This window comes from Xenopus tropicalis, chromosome 2 (assembly GCF_000004195.4).
Source record: "Xenopus tropicalis strain Nigerian chromosome 2, UCB_Xtro_10.0, whole genome shotgun sequence".
Lineage (NCBI taxonomy): Eukaryota > Metazoa > Chordata > Amphibia > Anura > Pipidae > Xenopus > Xenopus tropicalis.
In genome coordinates this window covers 44715750-44722765 of record NC_030678.2, presented here as the reverse complement: position 1 = coordinate 44722765, position 7016 = coordinate 44715750, and the positions used below count along the sequence as shown (strand labels likewise).

General features: G+C 38.0%; 1 pseudogene; it reads right to left on the bottom strand.

Moving 5' to 3' along the window:
- Positions 1–2480: 2480 nt before the first annotated feature.
- Positions 2481–2598, bottom strand: LOC116409350 (annotated as a pseudogene).
- Between the last annotated feature and the right edge of the window lie 4418 nt (positions 2599–7016).

Below are 7016 nucleotides of genomic sequence, written 5' to 3'. Positions count from 1 at the left end.
TGCAACGAACATTTTAGGTTTCAAGGTTTCATGCAATAATATCGGTGTGTGTATGGCCGGCTTTACAGTTATCATTTTTACTTCTAGGTGGCTAATAGGATCACTTTTCAAAACAGCTAGTGGTTTTAGGGTAGTGGCATGTAAGGAGATTAGTTGCCTGCAGTAATGAAGATTTATCCTTGACATGCCATCCCACTGGCAAGAATGTAAATTGCTGGTGGGATGGCATATGTGTCGCTTCATTTTCCTGAAGTCGCCCCAAAGTTGCCTCTCAAGGAAACTTTGGGCAAGTTTGGGAAACCAAAGTGACGCGTTTACCATCCCATCAGCACTTTATATTCTTGCCGGTGGGATGGCATTGCGGGAAGATTAGTCGTCTGTGGTAACGAAGATTTAATGCGGGCAACTACTCTCCCCGTGTGCCACTGCCCTTAGTGATAATGGCTGGATATCAACAAGGATATCTAAGAAAAATAAGTAAAAAAAAAACAGCCTTGCAATTTGATTTCTGGTTGGTCAAAGACTATAAGACAATGTAGAAAAACTACTTTTTCTTGTTTAACAATTAATTAATTAATTAGACAATTAATTTACAAATAACCCAAAAATTCACATGTCCAAATCTAAGAGGCTAATAAAGAGTTAATCTCAAGCTGCAGGCATACCTTCACTTGTCTCAATAGTGCCATTAAGTCTCCCCATATTTCTCCCGTTCAGATGATCAGAAGCCAAACAGGAAGAAAAAACGCTGAGCTGTGTAAAGAAAGTTCCCATAATGCCTCACTCCTGCACCAAGACCAGCGTACATGCTCCGCTGGTAAGACTATGAGGAAGCTTCCTGCTGATTGGCTCAGATCCACATTCGTAAGGGGGGGGGGGAGGAAGTACTTAGTAACTTAGTATTCTTGAGGGAGGGGGGAGCAGGAGAGGGGAGAGAGCTGTGTGTCTCGGGCACAGGAAAACAAAAAGACAAGAAATCCTGACCTTTTGATCTTTTCACAGAGAAGTCAGTGCAGCATTTCTGTGAGTGCTTATGGCTGTATTTACATAGACCTTTCTGATAAAGCTTACTTAGTTTTTATCTTTCCTTCTCCTTTAACACCAGCGCAGGCCACTAGATTGTGAGTGCCTTTTACATGCCACATGAGCCAGTAAGAATGTCATATTTATTGCTATTCATGAAACTGCTGTATGCACTAAAGCAGGAAATTACACTTTGGGGCAGATTTATTATTTAGTGTCAAAAACGCTGACATAATTCGGCATATATCGGCAGGCTTTACCAGGCAAAAAACAGATTAAAATCTGTGTATTTTTTTTATGTTTTTTCTTCCACCGGAACTTACATAAAATAATGGTGTAAAATCTGGAATTTAGATGGCAAACTATTACATTTATTTTACACAGATTTTTAGACCGTTTTTTGGTGAATTTAACTTTACACAGTATAATAAATAGGCCCCTAAGTCTTGTCACAAGTTCAAATGCTCAAATGCTGTAACCGTATATGCTGCACAACTGCCTCCTACATAGTCAATGAGCCATTATTTTTTTATTTTTTGAAAGGATAGATGAAATATATTTCCCAGTGGTTTGATTCATGTAAATTAAAATACAAAACTGTAACCGGTAACATCACTAAATACACCATATAACAAACTAAAAATGACTGATTCATATTTAGGTATAAATGCTTCTGGAGTCCATCATTCAATATGAAATCCAATTTCCGAGTCTGGGATGTACATTTGAAAGCACTGCAGTAAATACAATTTGCTACAAACTTGGGAGAATGGGTGTATTTTGCATTTCAAAAGAATGTTGTGCTCAAAATATTTTCTATTACCAGAGTTGTTCAACAATCTGTCCCTCCTGGGTCCATTTCTCAAAGAATCTCTGTGGTATATATTGTTATACAGTAAATTCCAACTGCTGCCAGGGAATTCTAGCAGCCTAGCACTGTAAACATATTGACTGAAATGCTTGTACATGTCCCTGTACGGTTGCTATAGTCACTGCCAGCTAGAATTATTTTCTTTGCCATTTTCTGGATTAAACCCTGACTTTCTCATTTATTTTTACAAAATGTCATGCAACATTTTGAAGAAGTAATCAAACGCTATTTCAAAATAGCCGAGATGTGTAAATAACTCCAATGAATACTGCTTGCATTGTTTAAATACCCCTAGCAATTTGGGCAAATTTGGTTTGTTGCTGGAAGCTTCAGCTTGAAGTGACACACTAAACCCCATCTATAGTGCCTATTAAGTCTATAAAACACACAGTATATTATATTCTTTATGAAGCTTCAGTTTGTTTAGATTAAGGTATGGTTATCTCTTTAAATAAAATAACTATGGTACCTGTAACTAACTGTCATCTCTAGACATTTAGGTCAGAAGGTTTAGACTATAGTATGAAAAGGAAAAGGTTACCCTATTTATGATCTTTTTTTTTTTTTTTTTAAATAAGCTTCAATGCCTTGCAGCGAATGTTTCATGAATTTGCATGTCCTCCTTGCGCAGGGGCCATGTTAATCTTCTCTGTATCATTCCAGTTATAGGGGCAGATTTACTAATGCACGAACGGACTGAAAGCGTCCGAATGTGTTTTTTCGTAATGAACGGTATTTTGCGACTTTTTCCGCATGTCCCGCGTTTTTTTCGTCGAAGTTACGACTTTATCGTATATTTTCTACTACTGTTTCGTCGCCATCGTGAAATAATCGGAATGGTTTTTACCGCGTTTACAATTGCTCAATACGTAAAAATCGCGCCGGCGACAAAAAAGTCGCACAAAATACTAAAAAAACGCGACAGCGACGAAAAAATCGCAAAATTTTCGTTTCCAATCCAATTTTTTTCCCATTCGGATTCGTGGATTAGTAAATGTGCCCCATAGTTTATGTGCCACTGAAGCAAGAATGAAAACAGGTATAGGATCTATTAACCAAGATAGGCCACTGAGGTCTGCTGTACAGGTAGTTACGCCAAAGCATTTGCTTAACATAGAGTCTATGAGAGCCTTCCTGTAATTCAAAACTTTCTGGATAACAAGTTTTCAGACAATGGATCCTATACCTGTGTGTGTATAGATAGATAGAACTTTTGCAAAACAAAATTGCAAAAAAGGCAAGGTTTACTACTTGACGATTCAGTCTTACACAGAGACCTCCATCTTTAGTAAAAAACAAATACAGGTATGGGATCCCTTATCCGGAAACCCATTATCCAGAAAGCTCCGAATTACAGAAAGCCCGTCTCCCATTGACTCAATTTTAATCAAATAGTTCAGAATTTTAAAACTGATTTCCTTTTTCTCTGTAGTAATAAAACAGTAATTTGTAATTGGTCCCAACTAAGATAAAAATAATCCTTATTGGATGCAAAACAATCCTATTGGGTTTAAATAATGTTTTATTGATTTTTTTAGTAGACTTAAGGTATGGAGATCCAAATTACGGAAAGACCTCTTATCCGGAATACCCTTGGTCCCGAGCATTCTGGATAAGGGGTCCTATACCTGTACAAGAAAGCTTGTAGAGGCGAAACACAGACCAAAATAAAGCTGGACATACTAAGAGACAGGCTGTGAGTGGTTTCAGGGATTCCATATCCAAGTGGACTTGTAATCCTATGATAAGTGCAGATATGGTATGGTTATGGTATGGTTATCTCTTTAAATAAAATAACTATGGTACCTGTAACTAACTGTCATCTCTAGACATTTAGGTTTTCTAAAAATTTTGTAGCGATGTAGTGAAAGTAGTGATGAGCAAATTTACGCATTTTGCCATTGGGGAACTGTTAAGTGAAACTTCTGCCGAAATTTGGTGTGAAAAAAATTGTTACGTGTCAGAAAAGTCGCAGTCGCATCACAAAAAGTTGCAAATGGGCGTGGTAGCGTCAAAATGGTTGTGATAGCGTCAAAAACAACGCACACTACAAACGTGTTTCACTGATTTTTTGCCGTTACACAAATTTTCCTGTCATTAACGGGACAGATTCGCTCAACACTAGTAATAAGTTGCAGAACGTTTCAGAATAGGTGCGTGCCCTTCTAGTAAAGAGAGGCATATTTAATGATGTTTATGATACACTCTGTGCTTAAATATGTAGAGTGTGTTCCAAAGGTTAATACTGTTATACTTTTGTGTTTATAAGCAAAATATTATATAATACATCTTAAATTTTAAATATAATAAGACCCTATTGTGTAAATAAATGCTGTGGATACAATGAGCTCAGTCATTCAGCTGTGGGGAGACTGTGATATCCTTTCTAAGTGGAAGTAATTCATATCTCTAGACATGGAAAAACTTCACTTTGCAAGAATACTTGAAGCATAGTTAGCCAGCTAGCATTGCAAAGAACTGCTTTAGTGGGCAGAAATAGCTTTAACCTTTGCTGATTAGGCTGAATTTGAAAGTAGTTGGAAGTTCCTCTCTCTCAACTTTCTTTCTTTCCAGAATCTGGATTGCTGGTACCCTGCTTTCATATATCTAACCTATTGACTGAGCACCCAAATGTTGTGGATTGGTTAGGGTGCAGATATATATACAGTATATACACACATACAGTACATATATGTAGTGAGAGGCTGAATGTCAGACAATGCCTTCAGGCATGTGAATGGCTTCTTATACATATTTTATGTTTACTCGGCTTCTACTTCTTGAAGAATTAAATGTTGCAACCTACATTATGAGCTTTCTATTTATGTAGGTTAAATAGCTTGAATTCCTCATACAAAAATAAAACAGTTTTTAATGAATTTCAACACAGAAAAACATCAATGCCATTTTCATATGTTTTAAAGGATAACTAAAGCCTAACAAAGAATTTTTTTAGGAATTTAACAATAATGATCTATGCCTTCAGTATTCCCTGAACATCTGTTGAGAAGCCAAGTTTAGGGGCCATATTTACTAATAATCAGATATTTTTGTTTTTAGAAACTCATAAACTCCTGAGAGTTTTTTGATGAAAAAATCCAATCAATGATGTATTTATTAGTCATGATAATTTGTAAGTTGATCATACACAAACTTTTATTGTTAACCAAAATGTAAGACATTAGTTTCTCTAAAGTTTTATGAATTTATTTCCGGTTCTCAAAAAAATTGTGAAATTTAAATGGACTAAAGCTAAAACTTTATAGTTTTATAGTTGTTTTTCTTATGAGCCATGGGGATGCATACCATCTCCAAATCAACTTCCCTACTTCTCCAAAGTAGTATTATAGGCACAAAAAAGTAAATACATACCTAAAGGACAAGGAAACCCCCAAAAGTACTACTTTCCCAAACAACTATCTGTCATATTGGTTCTGCTGACATCACTGATAATTCCTATCACTTCCTCCTGTCCAGCAACCTATGCTGTGATATATAATAATCCTCACATCAGTCTAAATTAAATGATCTTACGATGCTTTAGGCACAGAATTTCAGTTGTGCTTTTTGTGCGTGTTTTAGGTCTTAATCTAACTTCCAGAGCGCTCAGATTGCCACCATTAACGTCACCCAACCCTATGAATGCTGCTCGCATTCTCTGATACTGCTGGGGAACCCAAGCATATTTGGAACGCTAGGGGACACATTTTCTAATCCATGAATGCTCCGCGCGTATTTTCGGTGACTTTTTCGTACCTTGCGCGACTTTTTCGTACTTTGTGACAAAATTTGTGCAACAAAATCATATTGTCATGCCGAGTACGAAAGTTTCCGATTCATTCAAGCTTCGTTATCGTGACTTTCCTTGGGTCAGGTTGGAGCTGCAGAGTGCCATTGAGCCCTATAGGAGACTTTCCTTGGGCCAGGTTGGAGCTGCAGAGTGCCATTGAGCCCTATGGGAGACTTTCCTTGGGCCAGGTTGGAGCTGCAGAGTGCCATTGAACCCTATGGGAGACTTTCCTTGGGCCAGGTTGGAGCTGCAGAGTGCCATTGAGCCCTATGGGAGACTTTCCTTGGGCCAGGTTGGAGCTGCAGAGTGCCATTGAGCCCTATGGGAGACTTTCCTTGGGCTGAGTTGGAGCTGCAGAGTGCCATGAGCCCTTGGGAGGCGGGCCATTGAGCCCTATGGGAGACTTTCCTTGGGCTGAGTTGGAGCTGCAGAGTGCCATTGAGCCCTATGGGAGACTTTCCTTGGGCCAGGTTGGGGCTGCAGAGTGCCATTGAGCCCTATGGGAGACTTTCCTTGGGCCAGGTTGGAGCTGCAGAGTGCCACTGAGTCCTATGGGAGGCTTCCAAAATCATGCACAGAAGGATCAAAGTCGGAAAGGCTTTCCCGCTGTTTACAATCATTCGGTTCAAAAATTTCGGATCGCCAATACGATATTATCATGACTAATGCGATTTTTTTCTTGATATTTGCGATCTTCAGAAATTATTGTATCCAATCCGAATTTTTCCCATTTGGGATTCAAACTCGTGATTTGATGAATGTAGCCCTAGGTAAGGGAATATACTATCTTTTTAATGCACCCTAAGAGATCTCCCCTACTCCATTTTGGGGGTTTCCTCTCATTTCTTTTTATCCTATTATAGTGAGAGATCTATGAATATTTTGCCTGCCATTATACACAGTATTTTCAAACTTCAGAAGCATGGATAGAGTGCAGTTTATGTAGAAAAAATACAGCATCTGGGTGGAGCAACACTGTATAGAAGGATGCATTTTATTATATTTATGTGCTGATAAGTAAAAGCAACATAATCAAGCAAGTATATAATGCACCATTAAATAACAGAATGCAAAAATGCAAAAATCCATGTGTATCCCAGGTACATACAATATATCAGTCTTCACTACAAGCACAATTCAGCTTTAAACATAGAAACTAAAGCCATTAAAATGACTGGTTAAGAGCATCTTGCAGACATTGATTTATCTGTCCCGCTTGAACAGTTTATTAAGGCTCTGAATCAATAAATAATAAAATAATTGTAATAATGCTGGGGCAGCTGCCAACAATAAGGCAGACTTACACATGAGAACTGGCAACATATTAATGGA